Source organism: Schistocerca cancellata, chromosome 9 (genome assembly GCF_023864275.1).
Source record: "Schistocerca cancellata isolate TAMUIC-IGC-003103 chromosome 9, iqSchCanc2.1, whole genome shotgun sequence".
NCBI classification, from domain to species: Eukaryota; Metazoa; Arthropoda; class Insecta; order Orthoptera; family Acrididae; genus Schistocerca; species Schistocerca cancellata.
In genome coordinates this window covers 351,749,515-351,776,029 of record NC_064634.1, presented here as the reverse complement: position 1 = coordinate 351,776,029, position 26,515 = coordinate 351,749,515, and positions in this window count along the sequence as shown.

The following is a 26,515-nucleotide window of genomic DNA, read 5'->3' as shown; positions in this document are numbered from 1 at the left end:
TAATTCGCAACATAGCGAAAGCAACCAAAGTGTGTAATATTTTTGGATCTTCATTTACTATATGGTATTGAAATACGGATTCCTGAATATTACTTTCCAGTTCCACTCTTAAGTATGATAAACATAATAAATAACAAAACCTTGCACGAGGCCACGCCCCTTTGTGGTTCTCTCTTTCCTCGTATTATTTATTCTGGGTGTTTTCTTCCAGTTTTATGCAGTCACAATGTGTGGGTTATTTCGATGTTTAATAGGTCTAGAACTTCTGAAAAAGTGTGTGCATGGAAAATCTCAAAATCCTAAAGAATGTTACAACTCTTTGATAGAAAAACCATACTCCAAGACAACAGTTGTTTCCACTGCTGCTGATGAAGTGCAACGGATAATATTTGTTTGCTTTTTAATTGTGATATTCTTGGCCGACCATGGACACTATATTGACCAAGATTTGATCCACGAACTTTCACACTGTCGATAATGAAGGCAATCGATAACATGAGAAGTGAAGCAGCTGACATTATCATTATTCAGTTTGAAAATCAGGTTAAACCTTATGTACCTTTTCTTCACAAACCACTGACATTACAGTACTTAAATTGGGCTTGCATTTAGTCAGTACTATAGTGAAACTTTCTGTGGATGGAATTTTCGTTTACTGCAATAGTAAGTAATTTGCGTATGACGAAGTCCCTAAGATTTGGTACATTCTTTTTGACAGAAATTTGGAGAGCAGTAAAAATCTAGGAAAAGAAGATATCACTATTCTATCCTCAGATATTTGTAATAAATGTATAGCAAACTTTGTACAAAAATACATTAATTCATTTTGACAGATTTTTCAGAAAAGGAACTTTGTTTTCACCTTGCCTTGTTCAAAAAATTTTGGTTGTTCTTAATTAAAAACATATAACTTCTATGAGTATGAAAATATAAGTATGTATCCATCGAACATTTCTTAACAACTGTGCCAAATTTAGTTACATTGCCACGAGAGCTATGGACGTCATAAGGAGTTTTTCAAAGTATTGGAACTTCGCATGCATTCCCCCTTAAGCAATCATTCTCCTCGCACCCCCTACGCAAATGAATCTAGAAGTAACAATACGTGGTGCAAGTGCCCTCTTACACTGGCTTCACTGTGGTATAGACTTTGCTGGGTATCCCAGAAGGGACGCTCAATATTCAGGGATATGAGAGGAACTGTCACTTCAAACAAAATACTTCATATGGATATACGCCCTATTCTGAATTGTTTCTGATATAGAATACGCTAAATCTAGATTGTTATTCACTGAACTGGTAGTTTTACACGCAAGTAATTTGAGTCGCACTTAAAAAAATAATTCAAAAATATGCGCTGAATAATTCAGTCAGTGTCGGAAAGTTAGAAAAATTAAGTAACTAGGGAGAAATCACATAGCCCCACAGGGTTCTGTTTTGTGTCCATTCCTATTTATAAGGTAGAAAGACATCCCACGCAAAGAAGTTGAAAGTAACGAAGTAGTTTGGGCTAGAATAAAACGTGCGTAAGACACATAAAGGCGAACCGCTAGCCCTAAAACAAACGTGTTCCGTCTTGGAAACCATTTGGAATCGGGCATAAGTCCACGTGAAAGCTTTTGGTTCAAATGAGCGTAACTCCCACATCTCTGAATATTGACCATTCCTCATGGGACACGCTCTAGCTATAGATAGATGTAGATGGAGGAAAGCATCAGTTGTAATACTAATTAAATTTAAGAAAAGTTATTTCTAAGAAAGGTGGACCGATAGCGAATCGAACTCCGATCGCAGCCCACAAGAGCCCGATCATTGCACCGGTGGTCTCTCGTATCCCTGTATCAGTAAAGAAGACAGACCGCAGTGGAGGGGAGCTGCTGCACACTGCACCCAAGTGTGACACAGGGTAGTGCAGTGTGGTTTGTTGCGGGATTCAGGGCCTGGTTGCGTGGCTATGTGGAGCGGAAAAGTCGTTGGCCGGGCGAGAGGGAGAATCGCAGCGGTCCGCTACGCCGGCAGCGGCTGCGGCAGCGGGCGCGCGCTGCGAAAGCGGGCGAGAGTATGCGAGAGGCCGGTCAAAGCCCTCGCGCGGCCAAAACAACGGCAGCTCCGCACACAACGACTTCCTGCTGTCGATTATCTGAGACGCTTGTTGCCTCGTTTGCCTCCGCAATCGAGTTCTCTAAAAGTGATTGCACACATAACACTAGACCTGATAGGCGTGTACGGTCAAGCGTCTTATGCAAGCATCTGGACTTTTCACTAATGGAGCGAATTCATATGCAATGCAATTACTGCTACTGAATTCGAAAGTTTTCCCAGGGATTAGGAATAACAACTGTGTGTGATTGATCGGTTATTTTGTATCATTTACACTCTCAAAAAAGAGATTTTATATATAAATTCACCAGACAGAGTAGCAAAATCTTGAAACTTGCTGGCAGATTGAAACTGAGTTCCGAAACATGACTCGAACGTGCGACCTTTGCTTTACACGGCCAATTACTCCAATGACCGTATATAGACAACCCGCACACCTGCGTTATGACGTACACCTCTGTGCTGCGACCTACAGACATGCACAGGGATGCCTCCATCATAGAGCATACCAGAGTGCCCCTGAGAGCTACAACACCAAGAACAAGAATCGCTTCTCAGCTTTTGGCAAGATCAATGTGTAGCTTTTTTTTTTGAGGGGGGGGGGGGGGAGGGACTCGGGGTTCTTTTCTTATGACGATGCACAGTCAAATCGAGGAAAACAGGCAACTGCTGTGTTGTCCTGGACGTTCTCTTCTCCATCCTTTGATAAATGGATGTGAGGATAATTAACATTTCTGAATACCAAACTAAAATTAATGTCCATTCACAGGATTTAAATAACTCAAAGTTTTTATTTTATTTTGCTTATTTTTTATCATAAGTCTTCTGACTGGATTGATAAGGCCCTACACGAATTCCACTCTTACGCTAACTTCTTCATGTTGTAGTATAACTTGCACCCTTCGTCCTCATTTGTTTGCTGGATGTATCCTAAAACCTATCTTCGTCCACAAATGGTTCAAATGGCTCTGAGCACTATGGGACTTAACATCTGAGGTCATCAGTCCCCTAGAACTTAGAACTACTTACAACTAACTAACGTAAGGACATCACACACATCCATGCCTGAGGCAGGACTGGAACCTGTGACTGTAGCAGTCATGTGATTCTGGACTGAAGCGCCTAGAACTGCTCGGCCACCTCGGCCTGCTAATTAACGTCTATCGGTGAACGAGTGCCTCTAGGCTGATAAATGAGGGATACGTTTACGTTTGGTAATGGACCCTTCTTCAGCCTCTTGAATTCGGTATGTTTGCCCGTGCCAGATCAGATATCCAAATGTTGACTCTCGGTAACTTCTTCCTTAAATTAAGGCCTATTTTTGATACTAGCAGACTTCTTTCGGCCAGGAATGCTCTCTTTAGCTGTGCTAGTCTACATTTGATGTCCTCCTTATTTCGTGCAACATATATAATTTTTTCCAAGATATCAGATCTCCTTAATTTCGTTTACTTCGTCATCACCAATTTTGATATTAAATTTCATGGTATTCTTATTTCAGGTACTTCTCACTTCTTCCGTCCTTTTTCAGGCTGTTAATCCCATATATCAGGTCCTGCAATTATTTCTCAGTTTCACCGAGCATAGAAATGTCATCCGCGAACCATATCATCGACGTCCCTCCGCGATGAATTTTATTTCTTCATTTATTTATTTAATCTGTTCTGATTAGTTTCATCAGCCCCTCTCTTACGTTGTACCAGGGTTTCAAACATAAAGTAGCTGTTCATACCATGGTTTCCTAAGAAATAACAATTTTAATACGACAGGTAGTAGTAATATGAGTATTTGCGGTGGAAATATGAGTAAATAATACTGCCTATGAACTGACTATGAAGTTAATACTGTCAGTACTTATACTACTGAAGCTGCTGCCAATAATAGTGATAAGAGTAATAATAACAATAATAATGACAATAATAACAGTTACGTAATTTTATGAATACGTGGTGTCTGTTCTTCCGAACACGTCCGAAAGAACAGACACCACGCAGTCATATAATTGATGCCACGCAAAGTCCTGATGCAACTGATATCACTAATATGTTACCTTCCCTTTCTGTTCCCTCCTCCTTCAGTTAAATAATGATAATGGCAGCTATGAAAAGAATTTATAGGTGTACAAGCCAGGAGTTTCTCGATATAACGAGTTCTGGGGAAAGGAATTTTATGTAAATAGGGCCAGCTATGAATACTGGGAAAAGAGTAAGATCTGATTAAAAAATAAGGTTGTACAAGGGTAACTAATCCGTACAGGAATAATGGTAATATTATTGTTGCTGTAGTAGATATGTCATTAACTGTCTTCTGAAGGTGGATACGTTATTCATTTCTCTAATATAATGTAGGAAGTTATTCCAGAGTAGCGTTCCTGTTAGAAGGATTTCGAGAAAGTGACAACGATGAAGTGGGACAGAAAGGAATTTTCTCTGATGGGACCTGGTGCTTCTGACATTTTGTTCAGATAATAGCATTAAAGTCGAGCAGAGATATGAGTGACAGTGTTCGTTAATAAGATAGTAGAGAAGATGGAGGGTGTGGAAATCTCTGCACTTGTCTGCCTGCACCCAAGATACCTGTGCATATGATGGTGAAACATGATGAAAGCATCGAACATCACAGATATAATGAACACAGGCATTCATAGCCAATTCTAGGGGCCATGACCTTTACTGAGAACGGACTTGCAGGATAACATCGCTGTAATCAATATCTGAAACACAATGTTTGTACAAGTTGCATTTTCGGGTCAGGAAGAATGGCTATTTATATTTCTGTAGGGCATGGAGAGATGGTGATATCTTCTTGCACATTGCAGTTGCGAGCGCAGTTCAATTTAGACTTTCCTCTTTTATTACTCCTAGGCTCTTCGCTGAGGAGTGATATTGATATTTGTCCCTTTTACAGTTAAAGGAAGTAGGAATTCCTAACATTTCAGGCTAATGAGCCTAGAATGACCAATCAGTACCGTTCGTGTTTCAGATGGGTTGAGCTTTAACCCTATGCCCTGCATCCATTTTGATAGAGCACACTCGATGTTCAGATTCTCGATAGCTGTCTTCAGTTTTATCGGTTTTTTAGTTAGATAAAATTGGAAGTCATGAGCGTACATGTGGTGTTTGCAGCAGGAAAAACTGATGACACATCATTGACATAAAACGAAAAAGTGTACGGCCTAATGCCGAACCCTAGCTGACGCCTGATACTACCAGTCTCCATTATGATTTTATGGTGCCGAACATGACGCATTGCTGGTGAGGCGTCCCACCCTTGAACCTTCCATTCACTTCCGTCGTTGCTTCTTTGATGTAAAGATTTTCGGTAATGGCGAAAGACTGCATCTCTTACACCCTCTTTAATCCGAGCACTTCGTTCTTGGTCTTCCAGTCTAATCGACCCCTCTTGGTTGTCGTACATACTGAATTTATCCTTTCCAGGAAATGTAAATGAAATTAAAAGAATAGAATCCTTATTGCGAGCCTTCTCCCGTTGCATAACGTTAGAAAATTAGACTGAAATATTTTCTGTACAGTCTTTATCAATCATCGGCCAGTGATATTCACAGATAGTTTGGGAAAGTAACCTTATGTTTCTCACTAAAGCGCTTTTCAGTATCCAATCTTACTGGCGGATGTGTTCCTGGTAATACTGTATTTAAGGGCCGGCCGTTGTGGCCGTTGTGGCCGGCCGTTGTGGCCGTTGTGGCCGTTGTGGCGCTTCAATCCAGAACCACGCTGCTGCTACGGTCGCAGGTTCGAATCCTGCCTCGGGCATGGATGTGTGTGGTGTCCTTAGGTTTGTTAGGTTTAAGTAGTTCTAAGTTTAGCTGACTGATGACCTCAGATGTTAAGTCCCATAGCGCTTAGAGCCATTCATTGCTCTTTAGGCAGAGATGCCACAGATCACTTTCTATCCTCTTTTACAGAGCAGACGAACCTCCGAATGCTACGCTCTCTGAAGAGTAGTGGACGTCCAACAATTTATCTCTTAGTAGTAGTTTCAGTGTCCTTCTACCTCTTTCCGTTAATGCTCACGACAGTAGCACGTGAACATTCGACCGGCTTTGCCGTTTTCGAGATATTCATTCAGAGACTGTAAAAGTCGTTTATCTTAATGGATTTCCCCATTTTTAGCCTATATCTTCGCTAGGGTGTCCCCCCGTCTGTGTCGGCTCCGCTTACACGCTTTAGCTACCGTGTTACGTGCCCATAACGCCACCCGGCGGCATCCAACGTTGCGGTGATTAGTGGTCATAATGTATTGACTAATCTGTGCGAATTAATCAAAAGAATGAATGTGTCATTAAAGAAATAGCTTACTGGTATTTAATTTTACCCATCTTCCTTACAGTTTAATCTTTTACATGTTTGCGTTGCGTCCGCAACTTGAGGCAAAAGAGCTACTGCATAAGTTAGGGTAGACTTAATAGGAACCGGTTTTGTTGAACTATGTTGCTTCTTGCGTGGTAGTTCTGCATTAATACTAGCTGAAGACGTACACGTTTCTTTTCCCTTCTTGCGGAGTGGCTCTGATATTGTGGATTCGAATTTCAATGTAATATTCTGTTTATTATCATAACGACCGGGAGAGTGGTGTGCTGACCACACGCCCGTCCTATCCGCATCCTCAGCGGAGGACGACACGACGGTCGGATGGTCCCGATGGGCCACCTGTGGCCTGAGAACGGAGTGCAGTGCAGTGCATTCTGTTTATTACGGCGAATTCTGAAACTATCACAGTGACTATACGCAGGTAGTGAAAGACTTTCGAAATCTCTATTTGCGTTTCGTGGAGCATAAAACCTCCGGATCTGTCAAAATAGAGGCGAGGTCGGATGTTCACATGAATTTTTATACGCCTTTAGTAAATTATGAATAAAATTGATCACTGAAGTATTCTGGTGCTAGAAATCAAGGGAAATATTTGCTTCACGTGATTTTGTCTCTTGCATATGCCCACAAAGGTACACAAAATCCTGATAATGCATATTTTACACAAAAAATATTCTCGAATTTTCTTGCACTCGTGGAAATTTTCCTTCCTGGTGTTTGGCCTATAAATTAAGTTGATGGTAGGTAAAATCTTATGGGTTGTTAGCTCGCACCATATTCTTCTTCAGATCTCGACTCACCATTAACCTGCTAATGCCGTGCGTCGTGGATTCGCGTCATATCAAAGCGACGCGACGAAGTGGTTTATGTCAAGTCACAAATACTATAGACCAAACAAATAAATTTCAGACCTAAATTTACTTCTAGCTGTAATTCTCTGTACATTCTGTGTGTCAGGAATAAAGGCGTGAACAGCACGTCGTTCTAGAAGTACCTAAAACACCCAGGAGACGGAATCATATATCACAGGCGTTGGTAGCTTCGTGTAGAATCTGCACCAACCGTCACTGGCCTTCAAAAACAACTAAGCTTCCACTTCGTAACGTCGCATTGATATGATGCGAATCTACGACGCACGGCAGTATCGGGTTAATGGTGAGACGACGTCTGAAGAAGAATGTGGTGCGAGCTAACAACCCGTAAGATTTTACCTTCCATCAACTTAATTTATCGTCTAAACACCAGGATGGAAAACTAGATACCTCCAGATCTAGCACCAGTAAGTACAGTTGCTAAGGAAGCGGGTAATGCAAGGTGATGGACACAGATTGTTGTTGAAGGCAGTTGCGGCAATGACTAACGAACGAATGAGTTGGGTCGCAACAGGGACAACTGGACACTGGAAACCTGCTGCAGGGAAAATGGCGAACGGAGGGAAAGGGGGAAATACGGAATGAGGAACTATAATCCTGGATTGCGGTTGTTTGGTTCCCACGAACACGTTAGCGAAGACCTCGAGTTCCTTTGTGGCCGGCTCTTGGTCGCCAACAATAACCTGTTGTGATGCCTCGTTGTGGAGTGAATGAGCAATGGAGGAGAGGTGGAAAACGGAGAGGTACTCCGCTGAGAGCCACAAAGGGGTAACAGTACAGGGCCGACACACAGTAGCAGCGGCTAGTAGAGCGCGGCTCGCACGGGAGACGCGCAGCCGCCGCCTCCGCTGCCGCGGCGGTGTGCCCGTGACCGAGACATTGCGCTCAATGAAAGTGTGTTACGCAAGCCGGGTCGACGTCCGGCAACTGGGTCGCCGTCCGCTGCTGAACCCGGCCGCAAGGCCGCAGCAGTGCTGAGTCGCGCGGGCTGCCTACGCGCCGGCTCGCAGGGGCCTCGCCTCACGACTCCTCCACTGCTAGACCGGGAGATGACTTGTAATTCTAGCAGACACAGCAAAGAACTTGGAATTGCAGTACTTCTTTATACATTGTGTAATGAGGGATAGATGACTTCAGAAATGACTGGCGATCACACAAGATGATTTTTTTCTACCTTACCATTTTTCAAATCTCGACAGACAGCCTTGCCGTAGTGGTAACACCGGTTCCCGTCAGATCACAGAAGTTAAGCATTTTCGGGCTTGCCAGCAATTGAATGTGTCACTATCGGAGTCTGTTGAGTGCTGTTGGCAAGCGGGGTGCACTCAGCCCTTGTGAGGCCAATTGAGGAGCTACTTGATTGAGGAGCAGTGACACCAGTCACGGAAATTAATAACAGCCGGGAGAGCAGTGTGCTGACCACACGCCCCTCTGTATCCACATCCACACATCCAGTGACACCTTAAGGCTGAGGATGACATGGGTACCGGTCGATAATGTTGCACCTTCAAGGTCTCTTCGAATGGTGTTTGTTTTTTCTGTTTTATTTTTCAATCATCACCATTTCACAATGGTTTCAGAGATTGTTTCTAATTATCACAGACCAACAAATCACTGTTAATGTTACCTGATATCCCAGGTGCAATCAACCTACGGATCCTCTTTCACGCTATAGACGATAGCTCTGGGCCTAATAATCGGCAGAGTTGCTGAAGATCTAATAAAATTTCACTGTGCTGTCTTTTTAAAAAGTGTTTTTAAAGTGTTTTCAGAATGCAATAGAACTAGGAATTGCAGTGCGACAGAATGGCTAGTGTTCTGAAAGTAGGAAATAAAATGAACAATAACAAAATGTAAATGAGGGTAATGAAATTTAGTTGAATTAAATGAGTCGATGCTGAGGGAATTAGATTAGGCTATGAGACACTGCAGTCCGATCCACGAACGATGGTGGTTCGTGCGTGTCGAGGCATGGACCGAAATTTGGTTGCTGTCGGTTCCAAGCAACAGTTGCGGCATAGGATTTGCGCTTGAAGAAAGGGTGTATATTACAATTCATAACTCTCACTCGCTTGTGAAGAATTTGTCGTTTACCACCCCCATTAGCGTTGACAATTGGCAGCACATGGAATAAAAATTCACTAAATAACTCGCTGCGATAAAATTTAATGTTTGGATACGCTACGAATTCATAGCGGAGCGCTCAGAACAGTACTGAACGCTCATTGGCTGTCGGAGAATGGGTGACGTGTGAGCGCAGAACAAGCCTAAACACGATTGCCATCGTTCGTGACTCCAACCATAAAAGTAGTCGGTGTGTTCCTTATTTGGGCACTAAAATAATCTATGATGGCCGATTCGAGAGGATATAAAATATAGAATGGCAACGACAAGAAAAGCGTTCCTGTAAGTTGGTAACATTAAGTATACATGAATGCAGTATCTCTACGACATGCATGCATCTTCGGAGGATCAGGCACTACGGCGACTACAGCTGTTATGAAATACAGGAAACGTACTCGCAGTTGCGAATAGTAATAAGTATTAGCTCTATAAGGGGATGACGACAACAAGAATTTGTTCCTGACTGGGACTCTAACCCCGATTCACCTCCTTACATGAGGGTCACCTGAACCGCTTTGTCTATCCGTACACGACTCACGTCCAGTCCCAAACATCCATATGTTGCCTTTCCTGCGTCAGAACCTGTACTCGTACACGCATGTAATTTCCGTACAGAGAAGGACATTTTAATTGAAACTCGCTGCTTGGGTCGGCGGTTGAATACGATATTGCAGTGCCTGTGTTGTTAAAAAGAGCGATGGAATGTTTCTTTTACAAGCGTGTCTGAAGCGACGGCTACGGAGATGTTTATGGGTGAACACACTTGGAACTATTGAGCAACTGAGAACCCAGATGAACCAGCCAACAGTGTCTCCTTTACGACCGTTGAGAGAACGCTGCTATGTATGGCCCTCTGCAGTGGGCACCTCGTTCATGCGCCTATGCTGACTAATGTTTATCGATGACAGAAAATGTTCAAATGTGTGTGAATTCCTAAGGGATCAAACTGCTTAGCTCATCGGTGTCTAGAATTAAACACTACTTAAACTAACCTATGCTAAGAACACACACACACATGCCCGAGGGAGGACTCGGACCTTCGGCGGTGAGGGGGGGGGGGGGGCGCAGTCCGTGACATGACGGCTCAAACCGCTCGACCAGTCCGCGCGGCTTCATCGGTGACGAAGTGTGGAATTAGCACTCCAGTGAAGCAAGTACACGTTGACTGAGTGGCGACAGGTGCCTTTCTTAGATGAAAGATGGCCGATCGCATGTACGGCGTGACATGCCTCAAAGCAAAAATTCTGTAACAATCGTCGGATTGATTCAGGCCGGAGGAGGGAGCGTTGTGGTCTGGGGAACATTTTCCTGGCATTATCTTGGTGATATAGTAATTCCGGAAGCCACAGTTAATCAGCACAAGTATACATATATCCTTGGGGACCATGTCCATCCTTGCATAGTGTTTGTTTTTCCTCAGAACGATGGCATCTACCAGCAGGACAATATGAAGTGTCATACAACTCACAATAAACGTGCGTGGTTCGTAGAGCACCACGACAAGTTTACCGTATTCCCCTGGCCACCGAACTCCCCATATTTAAACCTAATCGCGAATCTGTGTGTCCACCTCGATCGGGCTGTACGCGCCATGGATCTCCAATCGAGAAACCCAGGTAGCTGGCCGCGGGACTGGAATCGGCATCGTTCCACAGCCTTGACAGCACCTTCCAGAACCTTATCGACTCTCTTCCTGCATGTCTTGCAGCTGTTCGCGCTAAAAAAAAATGGTTATTTGGGCTTCTGAAAGGTGGTCCCATTAACGTGGCTGCACAGTGTAGTAGGTACCTAAGCGGAAAAACAATTAATCTCCACGGGAGACAGGCCAGTAACGTGTAACACCGGCTCTAACCCTGATAATGTCATAGATTCAGCGAGTCAACAGGTTTCTTCAGATTTGCTACATCCAGCAGACTTGGTGATAAGGTCCCATGGAGCTATCAAGCTGCTGGGATGTTGTTTGGTACGTTTCATCGGATCGTACAAATAGCCCGAGACACTTCCTACGAGATTAACATCGCATCATCTTGGAGAACTGGATTGTTTACTGCATACTCATCGTGTTCATGTCAACATGAATGAACTGGACCAAGTACAGTACGAGAAACACCACGGAATCCCGTCCGATTAGAATTACATCCTTCACACAACCTGCAAGTTAAAAGCCTCATTGGGCCCCTAGACCCCACGTCATTTAAAAAGATAGAAAAACGCGGCCCGTCGACCGACATTAGACGCCTCCGGTCGCCAAACGAGCAGTTTCTGTGCTGTTTGGACCATTGAAGACGCACAGCCTTATGGGCCACTGCGAGCAATAGCCTTCCCGACTTCAAATGTTCATTGTATTCGGTTCGGTTTACTGCCAGCAGCGGCTCCTGTCGGACTTGTAAGCGACTGTCATTGACAAGGCGTGAAATTCGTCTTCGATCCCCGTTGTTTGGCTCCTTTGTTGTTAGGAAGCGTTACCTGGCTGCCAGTGCTTAACCATTCCCTGGTAATACACCGAGAAATCCGGGAATTTCATTCACGTTGTGTCGTGGGCGCAGCCAGCCTTAGCAGTACCTTTCTGCGACTGTCACGTCTCCACGTTGATCGAACTAACATCGTTGATTCTATGCAGACGACGGCACACACAAATCACTTCACCGCGGTGACTTACGTCGCCGGTAGACGATCAAGTCACCGCTTATCTCTAGACCATTTGCAGCGCTCGAAGGCGGTGAGCTTACTGTCTACAATGTAGTAAACAGAGAGCGTATAGTAACGATAAGATTTTAACGTATTGTCCGCAGCTCGTGGTCGTGCGGTAGCGTTCTCGCTTCCCACGCCCGGGTTCCCGGGTTCGATTTCCGGCGGGGTCAGGGATTTTCTCTGCCTCGTGATGACTGGGTGTTGTGTGATGTCCTTAGGTTAGTTAGGTTTATGTAGTTCTAAGTTCTAGGGGACTGATGACCATAGATGTTAAGTCCCATAGTGCTCAGAGCCATTTTCTGTTAACGTATTAACGTACTATCGGGCACATAATGTTCAGACACGTATGAGTTTCTTTTATACTGAAGTTTTTAGCTATCCCTTTCGTTATGTGGTAATATGATAATGTCCGAAACGTGGAATGTATCCACCATTGGTTGGTTTCCGTATTGACTTATTCCACTATCGTGACCAGTCTGTAATATGTTCTTCAAAATTCTGTGTGTAATTGTAAAATCCATTGATAGTATAGTGCAATAACGTGACATTATTGGATACTAAGTTTTTTAAAACAGCTGCAAGTTGCACTTTATATTTTTTACTTATCGGTTTCGCTCTTCAAATGAACAAAATCTTCATCAGAAAATGATACAAAGTGAGATCTTAAGGAAAACTTACACTGAGATTACGTAAAGTACGTATTCTATTTCCAGTATGATGACTTAGGATTAAAGTTGTCTGACAGTATTAAAGATTGTGTTTAAAGTTGGCTGACCGATCTCTAGATTAAACTGACTGTACTATATATTTAAACATACGCTTAAAGTACGTTTAATGCACAGTAGTAGATGATGACGTTGACAGCGCCAAAGATGAAATTGGCTGTACAACGATACTTGTAACGTCCATGGTATGTGTAGTCAAAGATAATTTATAACTACCAAAACGAAATTTACATTTTAGTCACCTCTTTTATGGGCGTGTGTATAAACATCTCGTTTGTGTATATACACTCCTGGAAATGGAAAAAAGAACACATTGACACCGGTGTGTCAGACCCACCATACTTACTCCGGACACTGCGAGAGGGCTGTACAAGCAATGATCACACGCACGGCACAGCGGACACACCAGGAACCGCGGTGTTGGCCGTCGAATGGCGCTAGCTGCGCAGCATTTGTGCACCGCCGCCGTCAGTGTCAGCCAGTTTGCCGTGGCATACGGAGCTCCATCGCAGTCTTTAACACTGGTAGCATGCCGCGACAGCGTGGACGTGAACCGTATGTGCAGTTGACGGACTTTGAGCGAGGGCGTATAGTGGGCATGCGGGAGGCCGGGTGGACGTACCGCCGAATTGCTCAACACGTGGGGCGTGAGGTCTCCACAGTACATCGATGTTGTCGCCAGTGGTCGGCGGAAGGTGCACGTGCCCGTCGACCTGGGACCGGACCGCAGCGACGCACGGATGCACGCCAAGACCGTAGGATCCTACGCAGTGCCGTAGGGGACCGCACCGCCACTTCCCAGCAAATTAGGGACCCTGCTGCTCCTGGGGTATCGGCGAGGACCATTCGCAACCGTCTCCATGAAGCTGGGCTACGGTCCCGCACACCGTTAGGCCGTCTTCCGCTCACGCCCCAACATCGTGCAGCCCGTCTCCAGTGGTGTCGCGACAGGCGTGAATGGAGGGACGAATGGAGACGTGTCGTCTTCAGCGATGTGAGTCGCTTCTGCCTTGGTGCGAATGATGGTCGTATGCGTGTTTGGCGCCGTGCAGGTGAGCGCCACAATCAGGACTGCATACGACCGAGGCACACAGGGCCAACACCCGGCATCATGGTGTGGGAAGCGATCTCCTACACTGGCCGTGCACCACTGGTGATCGTCGAGGGGACACTGAATAGTGCACGGTACATCCAAACCGTCATCGAACCCATCGTTCTACCATTCCTAGACCGGCAAGGGAACTTGCTGTTCCAACAGGACAATGCACGTCCGCATGTATCCCGTGCCACCAACGTGCTCTAGAAGGTGTAAGTCAACTACCCTGGCCAGCAAGATCTCCGTATCTGTCCCCCATTGAGCATGTTTGGGACTGGATGAAGCGTCGTCTCACGCGGTCTGCACGTCCAGCACGAACGCTGGTCCAACTGAGGCGCCAGGTGGAAATGGCATGGCAAGCCGTTCCACAGGACTACATCCAGCATCTCTACGATCGTCTCCATGGGAGAATAGCAGCCTGCCTTGCTGCGAAAGGTGGATATACACTGTACTAGTGCCGACATTGTGCATGCTCTGTTGCCTGTGTCTATGTGCCTGTGGTTCTGTCAGTGTGATCATGTGATGTATCTGACCCCAGGAATGTGTCAATAAAGTTTCCCCTTCCTGGGACAATGAATTCACGGTGTTATTATTTCAATTTCCAGGAGTGTATGTGCTTATGTTTCAAAAAATACGGGTACATCTTTAAAAACTAAAATATATTTCAGAATTAACTTTTTAAAATGCATTATAAAAATATACGTATTTAAAAACGCCTTAACAAAAATGCATTCGAAACTACCGTTTGTAAAGATATTTCTGTTAGAATAAAAAATTTACTAAACGAACAGATTGTTTGATGAAGTGCTGTAGATAAGCAAACAAAATATTGTCCTCGCCGTATTATCCTAACAATGTCATCATTTACTCCTGTACTTTAAACGTAAGTTTAAATACTGTAGTACAGCCAGTTTGATACATAGAGCGGTCAGCCAACTTTAAAGCCAGCCTTTAAAGCTGTCAGTGAACTTTAAACATAAGTCTCCATACTGGAAATAAAATATGTATTTTACGAAATGTCAGTGTACGTTTTCCGTTTTATCCCAATTTGTATCTTTTACAGCGTATATTCCGATAATCCTGGTGTTCATTTCATATGCGGAACCGGTAAATAAAAAATTCAAAGTGCGACTTGTGATTGTTTTGAAAAAATTAGTGTTAACAGTCACTCCACCTGCAGGGAATGCCTGCTGTTGCTAAAGTAGTGGACAGAGTTTTCCTTTGACATTGGTTTGGCAGAGAAAGTCACCCCTTGAAGTTTAGGACTGCATCCGGGTGATACCAACAACTTGACATGACATCTCGGCTGACATCCAGGCACGTATCTTCAGGGGAAGGTGGACATCTGGTTGTCTGCCGAAATATCGTGGCGGTTTCTTCCGACTGCGATCCCGAAAACTCATGGAGTGCTCATTACGCCGGGAGAACTTACGAAATCAAAAGGAAGGAAGCCGGGGCGACGTTTGGGCTGCAATGTTAGTGACGGTTAAGGTTTTAAAATCATTTAATGAACCATATGCTAGTCTGAAATATCCTTGTTTAAATTGTGGTTGACGAACGAGATCTGCACATCCCCAAGCTACTTGTGTCGGATATATTGCATCGAATTGAAGCGCAGTGAGATAGTAACCATCTATAAATTAATAACAAAGGCAGTCTTCTCAGAGTTATTGGAAATTTACTCATAGATGAGGTCGTTTTCAAACAAAAAATAGGATTATGTAACAATGTATCCCTAACGTACAAAGATGGAAGACAAAACAATTTTATTCACAGTTTTGTGGATACGTATGTCTGTTTTGTATAGTAATTCTGCAGAACTGTGTAGTTTTCATCAAATTTAAGTTGGCGTCATGACGGAAATTTTTATATTGTTATAAAATCACCTACAAGGGTTGCTAAAACCTAATAATCTATTTGTGAACCATATGTGCAGAACACTTCGTAAAGTGCTAGAGTACAGGGCGTCCATAATTCCAGTTTCGAAACGCTGTAGAACGAGAACCATTGCTCAAAACGACGTCAAATTTGGTCAACATATTATTGACGTAGGGGGAATTTCACGTTCCACGTTACTCCATCGGTAGTTCTCAATGTGGGTGACTGCACAAGTTCTGCAATCACGTTCCTGACACGTCAGCAGGAATTAACTCCTAAACATGAGTGATTTTGTATGGACAGTAATGCAGGATGTGTTGTGGGAGCCGGCCGTTGTTGCCGAGTGGTTCTAGGCGCTTCAGTCTGGAACCGCGCGACAGTATGTGTGATGTCCTTAGGTTAGTTAGGTCCAAGTAGTTCTCAGATCTAGGGGACTGATGACTTCAGATTTAAAGTCCCATAGTGCTCAGAGTCATTTGAATCATTTGAATTTGTTTCGTGGGATTTTACGCACCGTGCTAGCAGTCACGTTCAGCGTTCGGGCAATTCCCCGTGCACTGTATTTTCGGTCACCACCGCTCGACTCCTCCTGCAATGCTGTGGCTACATTTTAGAGAGATATCGGATCAACTGCTTTCCTCCCTCTGCCACACTGCACTTCAAAATAATCTGTCTTTTCGAATTTTGTAGTCATTTTCTCCAGGGCCTTAGCAGACACCGGACCCTGGCTCTTGTCATACCTCTGGGTGTCGGTAGCTTCTGCAGCACTACTGGCGCACCGTTGCCGTTCTTGTAAACGAGCTTTACCAGCAGCTCGCAAACCTTCATAGAGACAGACAGTCATGTTGGGCGTATCGAATCTAATCAGAGGCGGAGTGCATATTCTGACGCTTACAGTGCCATTTATTGGTAATATTGTAGTGTCTTTTTTGTTCCAAGACGTTTCCCCCTCTGTCAATAACATGCCGTTAAAATCGGACGTCATTCTGAGCAATTGTTTTCTTTCTACAGTGGTTTGAAACTGAACTTTACTTATGGACACCCTCTATATATGCTATAAAATCTTTGGCAATACTTTTAAGACCATTTGCACTGTTCATTACCAAATACTAATAAGACGTCAGCTAACAACTTGCGACTCAGTTAACGTAGGGATGAGAGTCAGTGACTATTGAGGTATTGTAGCCTCGACGACTACAATCGTTCGAAGCAATATTAAGAATTGTAGAAAAATGTCTTTACATAGTGTGAAGATCATCTGAATTGTAAACATTCATGTACTTGCACGAAGATGTGAGGTATCAAAGAGTACAATCTACAACTTCATGTTTTCATTTAAGGCGTGTTTCTCTGTTAAGAATTTACGTTTAGTAACTGGTGCCGCTATGATTTTTAATTATAATTTAAACCGACATTGCCTAGTAACGGCCTACGAAACATTTTTATGTGTAACGTTATGAAATACAATTTAGACATGTAAGAGCACAGCAAGACTGGAACATTGCTGCGATATCGCAGAGATTATAGCTGCATATTTTTTTAAAAAAAGTCCCGTGTTTCATTGACAAACAAAGCCTAAAGCTCAGCAACCACAAAGCCATTCTCGGTCCGAGGAAGACGCCACGTCCCGTAAGTGATGAAATGGGATCTGTTGCAGAAAGACAAATATCTACAAGGTCATTTCGGTGACATTTGGATCACCATTGACTGCTAGCTCGCACACTATTCTTGTAGCTTCTGTTGACGTATCGACAGCGAGGCGCGCCGATAGTGGTGCGCTAGACGACAGTTCATTCGAAGAATGTGTAAGTAGGCTGTTTATGTTTTCTTTATGTAAGTTTGCTGTTTATGTTTTCTTATTGGCAACGTTACGTAGCGCTCTCTGTATGAAAATCACTGGCTGTGCTGTGTGCAGTATGTCGCTAGTTTGCATTGTTGCCTGCCATTGTTGTCATGAACTGCTATAGCTGGATGTGAACAGCAGATAGCGTTGGGCAGTTGGAGGTGAGCCGCCAGCAGTGGTGGACGTGTGGAGAGAGATGGCGGAGTTTTGATAATCTGTAAGACTGAATGTCAATTATGAATATTAAGGTAAATACATTGTTTGTTCTCTATTAATATCTTTCATTTGCTAACTATCCCTATCAGTAGTTAGTACCTTCAGTAGTTTGAATCTTTTATTTAGCTGGCAGTAGTGGCGCTTGCTGTTTTGCAGTAGCTTGAGTAGCGAAGATTTTTGTGAGGTAAGTGATTTGTAAAAGGTATAGGTTAAAGTTAGTCAGGGCCATTGTTTTGTAGGGGTTATTGAAAGTCAGATTGCGTTGCGCTAAATAATATTGTGTGTCAGGTTAAGCACAGGCTTGTATAATTGTTCTAAGTGGACGTTTCATATGTATAATTTGTTTTAAGGGGACGTTTCATATGTCGACCCTTAGCCTAGGATACCTCACTGGAATCTTCTGATTTTTTCTTGTAGTTTGTGTATTTAGTGTAGCTTTTGTTTATTGCTAGCGCGTAATTGTAGAGAGAATCTCCTTTGTAGTTGCAGTCTTTCATTGTTGTACTGTAAAACACTTGTGGCATGCATGTAGATTTGCACCAAGTATTTCGCAGCTGCGCTTGTAATTAACTACATATTATTTTCAGTGCTATGTTAATGTGTTCTCTTATTTTTGCTATTCAAATTGTGCTTTTCTGTGTTATCGTGTGAAATATTGTGACGATAATGGCGTGTGAAAAACGTAACACACGGCTCCAAAGTAAACTAAGAAATGACAGTGAAGACGAAAGCAGTGTGTTGGCCCCACCATGTAATGAGTTAACTAATATTCAAAGTAGTAATTTGGTAACTGTGCATAGGGAAATGGAGCGGGCGTCAGACAATGGCGTAGGCAGTGAAACAGGTAGTGAACAGGGAAGCATTATCGATCGATCGGTCGGCAACAGCTCGCCTCAGGAATCCGAAATGACAGGACACAATTTTGCAAATACTGTAGATTCAGGTTTTGCGTCCTCACCGTTTTCTCAAATGAGTCAAGACACATTTTCTGCTTGTCAAAATGTGAATGCTGCCGGTGAAAACGCACTGCCAAAAAGCATAGAGAAACAGATTCCAGACACTAATACATTATTATTGCAATTAATGCAACAAATGGAACAAAATCAGAGACAGATGGGACAAAATCTTCAAAAGTTAGACACAATGGAACAAAATCTTCTAAAGTTAGACACAATGGAACAAAAGCTTCAAAAGTTAGACTTAGTGGAACATATGCTTGAACAAACACGTGAAGATTTAACTACTGAGTTACATAAAATAGAATCGAAATGTCAGAAAGTCTGTAATGACGTAAAAACACAAATTTGTGAGCATTTCCAACCTATTTTTTCGCGTCATGAAAATGCATTACAGAATCACGAAGCAGCCATAAAAGAACTGCAAACTATTGTTCATGAAAATCATGAGGCCTTGCAAGCTAAAATGGACTCAGTTGCATCTACCGATTCGGTTACGCAACTTGCAAAAACTCAGGAAAACTTAAAGGACACAGTAGATACTCTGAAAATTGGTTCAGAAAGACACATGGAGGAAATTAGTTCATTATCAGAGAAAGTAGCCGAACTTTCGGATCAGGTCACTAACTTATCTACGAAGGTAGATGATAATCTGAATGACACAAAACCGGTTGTCTTTAATGACACAGAAGAGTGCGAACAAATTAGGAAACTGAAACAAAATCTGAATCAAATTAATACGCAACACCAAAGAGAAATCAGGGAAGTACAAGAACAGCTGACACAGGTAATACAAGAATTACGTATTTCAGAGGACACTCGCGCCCCAATACGGGAAGAGGGACATAGAAATACGGAACAGCCACAAAATAATAACACAGGGCATTTCGGAAGTTATGAAAGAAATTGGCAATGTGCACCAAATTTTGAGATGGAACCGCCGACACGTCGTAACAATGACCGATATGCTACTCGCCGACACGATGATTTTGATTATAAGCTGTTCATTACTACACGTAAATTCAAAACGTTTAAGAATTCTGCCAACAACATTCATCCACAAGCGTGGCTCCATCAATTCTCTCATTGTTTCCCTCCCAACTGGTCATTGGAGCACAGGTTAGAATTTATGTGTGGCTACTTAGAGAATGAACCAGCTGTAAGAATGCGATCAGTCATTCACGATTGCCACAGTGAAGGCGAATTTTACCATGCCTTCCTCTCAGCATATTGGTCTCAAGCCACACAAGACCGGGTAAAACATAGCATCATGATGATGAAACACTTTGAACAATCTGAATTTTCCAGTCTTGTCAAATATTTTGAAGACATGTTGCACAAGAATCAGTACCTGTCAAACCCATACAGCCCCTCAGAACTCATCCACATTTGCTTAATCAAATTACCTGAACATTTACGGCATATTATTTTGGCAGGACGTTGCAAAGACGACATTGAAGCTTTTCAGGGACTGTTACAAGAATTAGAAATTGACACAGACAGTCGCGGGATGCGAAAACAGGAAAACAATTACTACAGGTCACATCCGTCTCAATTCCGTGACGACAGAAACAATAAATGGCCACGACAAACCTATTCTTACAACGTAAATCGTGACCAAAACAGACACCACCCATATGATAACCACTGGCAGAGTAATAGTTACAGGGAAAGATCACCTTTCCGCGGTAATGACTATCACAGAGACAATCAGAGAAACAGACAATATGGGAACCAAAATAACTATTATCAAGGGAGACAGAATAACTTTAGACGCAACGGTCCAGCACGCAGTTACGACTCAGGCAGAAATTCTCCACCACATGACCGACAAGAAAGAAACTATGGAAACTACCGACATGACGACAGACGATATGATCGTAACGACAGACCTGAACTGCATCAGAACTGGCGAGTTTTAAACAGAGCTGGGCCCTCTCGGCAAGGCGAATTTGTGGAAGTTAGGCCTCCTAATCCCAGTAACGGCGCGCGCCAACAAAGAAACAGACAATGAGTCACACCGCAGGCAGCCGCGTGCGCCGGCTGGCTCCGAGAAAAATAACATTGACGCTAACCTTGAGCAAAATTCCCGTATTCTTTACGGACGAATACCGCATGATAATTGCGTTGAAGTTGAAACTCTGCGTACTAGGAAGAGTAAAGGTTTACACCACATTTCTCATGTAAAACCATTTATTGACAGATAATCTGCTTTTTAACTTAGTCTTTGCAATTTTCACTTCACGCTACTTGTACTATTTGTCACTCTGAGAAACTGTTAACATGCAACAATGTTTTGAAGTTCAATATCCACTCAAGAACCAAGAGAACTTCTTCAAACAGAAATTACGAATGCATTGTTATTGCGAACAGATGACACAGTAGTTAGTTAATGTGACAGTTACACGAATTTATCACGACACTACTAATGAGTGACAATTTACAATGTTGCTTTTGCGGTGTATCTGTTTTATATCTGCACAGTTTTTTCTGAATTCTTCTATAATGTGAGACATGTTTTAGTGGTGACTTTTGTGCTATAGCTACAATGAGACAGCCTTTTCCGTAGCACAACAATACTTTACAGCACACTAGTTTCTTCATCGCAACAATAAGCATAATAACTAAGTTATCTATACGCAAAGCATTTCACTTTTGTGTATCATGAGGTAAGTACATTGACTTCTGCAGAACTTAGCTTTCGGAGGACAATAACTACGACACTTCCCAGAGATTATCTTACAGCAAGACGCACATTTAGGGCTACAGGACACGTATTTGAGTGATTAATTTTGTACTTAAAACATTTATTTTTAGAGATTTTTGAATTACAAAGAAAGTTTTTTGTGATACATTTCATTCCATTGCTGTAAGCTATTATACCTGAGGATACAATTACAATAAACCTCAGGGGGGTACACGCCTACTTTGTGTACCATGTGTTTGGCAAGCACAAGGAGCCCTAGCTAATATGGTATTTGCTTATACAATTTAACACATCGGTACCATATTTCTCTAACACATAAATTACACAGCTATCTGATCATTTAACAGAGAAACAAACATCTTTTTACTACGTCAGTGACACATGTTTACGTAATTACAGAATTGGATTATTTCACACTTAAGAAATTGTATTTTGTCTGTACTGTGTGAACTCTTCATATTTTTTCGGAACCATTGTGATACTATGAGAGCTTTGAATGATGTATTTGGTATGAGATCATGATTTTTAAAGTACGTTTGAGGTAGATGACACTACTGAAATGAGCAGAGAATTTTCTTTAGGTTTTGAAATTATTGGAGGAAGCTACGACGATTTTGAGATTTGACTGAGGTTTTATGATGTTATTTTTACGACGACGATGTGTATTATGCTGTTGAGGTATGTTTATGTCAATAAAATTCTTGACCTGTGAAATGTTTTTATATGAGACTGTCACTGTAGCGGAAACTACTGTCGTAAATATTTCCGTAAGAAAGTTAAGTGATCACCTGCACATAATGTGACGTGGGCACCCAGGTGTGTCAGACACCTGGAGAACAAGCCTTTTCAGACGCTCAGGTAGAAAAGAAAGCCATTAGGGTGTGCCAGAGGCACAGGTGGAAGAGAAGGACAAAGAGAGTCCTATACCCCTGTTAATGACATTTCCTTGTAGAGGGCATCGCTAATGCGACACGCTCACTACTTGAAAACATATGATTTTTGTAATGCGTTGTGGGCACACAGCTGTGTCAAACACCTGGAGAACAAGCCATTAGGGCGTGCCTTTCATCGCTAATGCGACACCCTCGTTACTTAAAAACATATGATTACTCGCACTTTGTGCTAATTATTGAAATGCTTATGAATTGACAAGAAATATTTTTACATCTGCACACCTGATTATGACAAGAGTCTTTGTACGAGAGTTGAGAGCAATTAACTTATGAAATGAAATGTCACATGACTACTGAATGATATTTTTATGCTTTGGTTTGCGTAATTGCTTATTTCATTTGATATCTGGTTTCCAGCTGTGTTGCAGCATTGCTTTTATAAAATGAGATGCATTTGCTAATGTGAACTCTTTCTGTCAACAGATCTATTAAATGATAATTTTGTAATCCACATTCTTTAAGAAAGGAGCATTTGGAAAGGAAAGAACAATAAGAAGAAACTAGCAACAGTAACACATAATTTTCTTTTCTAGTAGATGGTAATATTTTTTTTACAATCAGTTGTTATGGTGCACCACTTTAATTACATAGACATTAAGATGTGAATATGCATTTCCCTTGTCTGCATTGTTGTTTTTCCTGTAATATTTTTTCTGCTTGCGCTATGTCATGTTTAGATATAAGTTGCTGCTGTTTGCCAGGCATAGTGTTATTGAATTTGACTTTTGCTAATTTATGCTGCTAGCTTTGCCAATTTGCATTTTTTGTCATTTCTGTTTGTGTTGATTTGTTGTGATGCTGCATTGCCTCGTCCCTTGGTATATATATCTGAGCTCAGTAGATTTAAGTTAGCTTAAGAGGGGGTAGACTATATAAGAAACTGACTATGGAGAATAGGTAAAGAATGCATTGCGAAGAAAGATTTGGGCCCCAATGAGTATTGTACAATCAGAAATAATTATTTTAAAAGAAATATGAATAGAATACAGGAACGAGGTATAGGTAGGATTTTCTTGGAAATAAATGATGAGGTAAGCAATATGTGAACATATAAATACAGAAAGCATGCTTGGATAGGATTTTTTTGGTGGAAACAAATGTTGAAATAAGACGAAAGATCTATCGAATGAAGTTGTGGGGTGGACTGCAGTACCAAATGTTACACTGAAAACAAACCCTGTCCTTTCCTTTTGTGTTATCCCACTATGTGTTTGGGTACCCGTGTGTATTTGTGTTTTTCCTGTCTTTATGTGTTTAGCTGATGAGAGCTATGTTGTAGAATTTTTCTAATACTCTGTTATTTTCTTTGTAAAGATGCTTAGACTTTATTTATTCTGTTTTGTTTTAATGCTCATGTGTGAAGTTGACGTTTCAAAAGTGATTCTGATCTTTTATTTTTGTACTCATGTCATCATTCCTGTAACACTGATGTATCTGTTTATTTCTATTCTTTTGTAAAGCCTGTACTACAAATGTTATCTGTATTGTTATGTTTTTAATGATGTATTTTGTATCTTTGTAATTGTATTCTTATGTTATAAAATTGTAATTGACGCCAGTTAATCCAATTAAGCAACTTGTACGCATTCATTTCACTGCACACATTCTGTTGGTCATAGTATATGGACAATATGTGAGAAGTAGGGACTGATAGTGTTTGCACGTGTGTTAATAATTCAGCAAGGGACTGGATAACAGCATTGCTGGTTCTAAGGACAATTCCAAAAAACTTTGTGAGTGCACAAGTGGTGGTTATGGACTTGCTCTATTATCCGCAAGACTCTTCAATGGTGATTGTGCACCTGCACAGTCACAACAGATGGCTGCTGGCCATCTCTACAAGGACTACAGTGGGTCTGCATCTTTGATGGCCCACCAATACAATACTCTCTACCAGGACTACAGTGGGTCTACTCTGTGATGACCTACCTACCAATATTCTTCGAAACGTCGACTGACTCTGCTGTGGGTTTGCTCTGTTGTGGCCCATTACCTATCAGCATGTCAAGAGTCAGCACTGTCTTTCCGTTGGAAGGACAACACTACTTCTTCAAGACTGCATGGAAATCCACTACTTCTGTGTGCAATTTCTTTTACTAATGAGACTTTGTGAAAAAAACTGTAATTACTATTATGATGAACGATCGGGACTGTCTTTATGGACTGTGAGAAAATTTTAGCTGTTGACCAACATTGTATCAATAAGTGTGTGCATTTGATATCTTTGTTATTGTAATTATGAAAAAATTTTTCAAATCTGTATTGGCCACTGGCCAAAAACATTTTGTAAAATTTTTTGTGGGGAGCATGGGGGCTATGTAAGTAGGCTGTTTATGTTTTCTTTATGTAAGTTTGCTGTTTATGTTTTCTTATTGGCAACGTTACGTAGCGCTCTCTGTATGAAAATCACTGGCTGTGCTGTGTGCAGTATGTCGCTAGTTTGCATTGTTGCCTGCCATTGTTGTCATGAACTGCTATAGCTGGATGTGAACAGCAGATAGCGTTGGGCAGTTGGAGGTGAGCCGCCAGCAGTGGTGGACGTGTGGAGAGAGATGGCGGAGTTTTGATAATCTGTAAGACTGAATGTCAATTATGAATATTAAGGTAAATACATTGTTTGTTCTCTATTAATATCTTTCATTTGCTAACTATCCCTATCAGTAGTTAGTACCTTCAGTAGTTTGAATCTTTTATTTAGCTGGCAGTAGTGGCGCTTGCTGTTTTGCAGTAGCTTGAGTAGCGAAGATTTTTGTGAGGTAAGTGATTTGTAAAAGGTATAGGTTAAAGTTAGTCAGGGCCATTGTTTTGTAGGGGTTATTGAAAGTCAGATTGCGTTGCGCTAAATAATATTGTGTGTCAGGTTAAGCACAGGCTTGTATAATTGTTCTAAGTGGACGTTTCACATGTAAAATTGTTCAAAGGGGACGTTTCAAATGGCACCATGTCATTGGTTCACAAAGGCCCTGATTCGTCGAGGAGCGTTCAATAAGTAATGCAACACATTTATTTCTGAAAGCAGGTTGGTTTTTATTCAGGATTCCAATACACCGTATTATTCCCCACTCTGATGGCTGCAAAAGACTATTTTCAAATTGATCGTCGTTCAATGTGACGGCCTCACGCCACCTTACTGGGAGGACTTGTATGCCCGCACCACTGTACTTGCCGATGTCGGAGCCAACATCTCGCTGCATCAATAATCTCTCGATCAACTAAGTACTGCTTTCCGCAGAGTGCGGGGAGGAGTAGGGGATTAGTGTTTAACATCCCGTCGACGTCGAGGTCATTAGAGACAGAGCACAACCTCGTTTTAGGCAAGGATCGGTCGTGCCCTTTCGAAGGAACCATACTGGCATTTGCATAAAGCAATTTCGGGAAATCACGGAAAACCTAAATCTGGATGGCCGGACACGAGTTTCAATCGTCGTCCTTCCGAATGCTAGTACAGTGTGCTAAACATTGGGCCACCTCGCTCGGTCCGCGGGGTGCACCCTTTATTGGGCCAAACAAATGGAAGTCGAAAGATGCGAAATCTGGACAGTTGGGTGGATGAGGAAGAACAGTTCAATGAAGTTTTTGAGTTCCTCTGAGTTCTTGCGTTGTGCCGGCCGGAGTGGCCGAGCGGTTAAAGGCGCTACAGTCTGGAGCTGCACGACCGCTACGGTCGCAGATTCGAATCCTGCCTCGGGCATGGATGTGCGTGATGTCCTTAGGTTAGTTAGGTTTAAGTAGTTCTAAGTTCTAGGGGACTTATGACCACAGCAGTTGAGTCCCATAGTGCTCAGAGCCATTTGAACTATTTTGAACCTTGCGTTGTCACCGACAAGGAGACGTTTGTTTGAACCTCGAATGAGAGTGGCCGCACGTTCCAGTCCAAGTGAAGAACAGTACACGAGTTTTTGTGAGCTCCTCTCGGGTGCATAGATTTGTGTGAGGCCCTGCGGTGTCAAGGAGAATTAGGCCTTTGTTTGCACCTCGAATGAGAATGGCTGCACTTATATTGCAGAATTCATAACCATAAGC